The sequence below is a fragment of the Pteropus alecto genome, unplaced genomic scaffold, assembly GCF_000325575.1.
Source record: "Pteropus alecto unplaced genomic scaffold, ASM32557v1 scaffold33, whole genome shotgun sequence".
Lineage (NCBI taxonomy): Eukaryota > Metazoa > Chordata > Mammalia > Chiroptera > Pteropodidae > Pteropus > Pteropus alecto.
This window is the reverse complement of record NW_006435762.1, coordinates 8,117,047-8,117,413: the sequence shown is the minus strand read 5'-3', so window position 1 is coordinate 8,117,413 and position 367 is coordinate 8,117,047.

Genomic DNA, 367 nt, shown 5'->3' with positions numbered 1-367 from the left:
ATTGTGTTTCATTTCAAATACAAAGTCTGATAATATGAATAGAGAAAGGGCATCTCTTTGCCATGCACTGATCCTAGAAATGAAACAAACTAAGAGCAGAGTATCTTAATGAGAAGGCTGTATTGGAATGGCTCTTTGAATTACAGGCAATCATTTTAGTGACCACTCAAGTAATAACTTCAGTGGTATACTATATACAATTAGGTTGGTAATAAAAATCAGTAGCTTTAGTTTTAAAAGCTGTGGTGATATAGATAAAAGCTTTCTTTTGTTTCTGTATATTCTGAGATCTTATATTTTTGGTCATTCAGATGTATTAGAAGTTTTCCCAGAGAGTGATGTTTGTTCATTTGTGCCTTGAAAGATG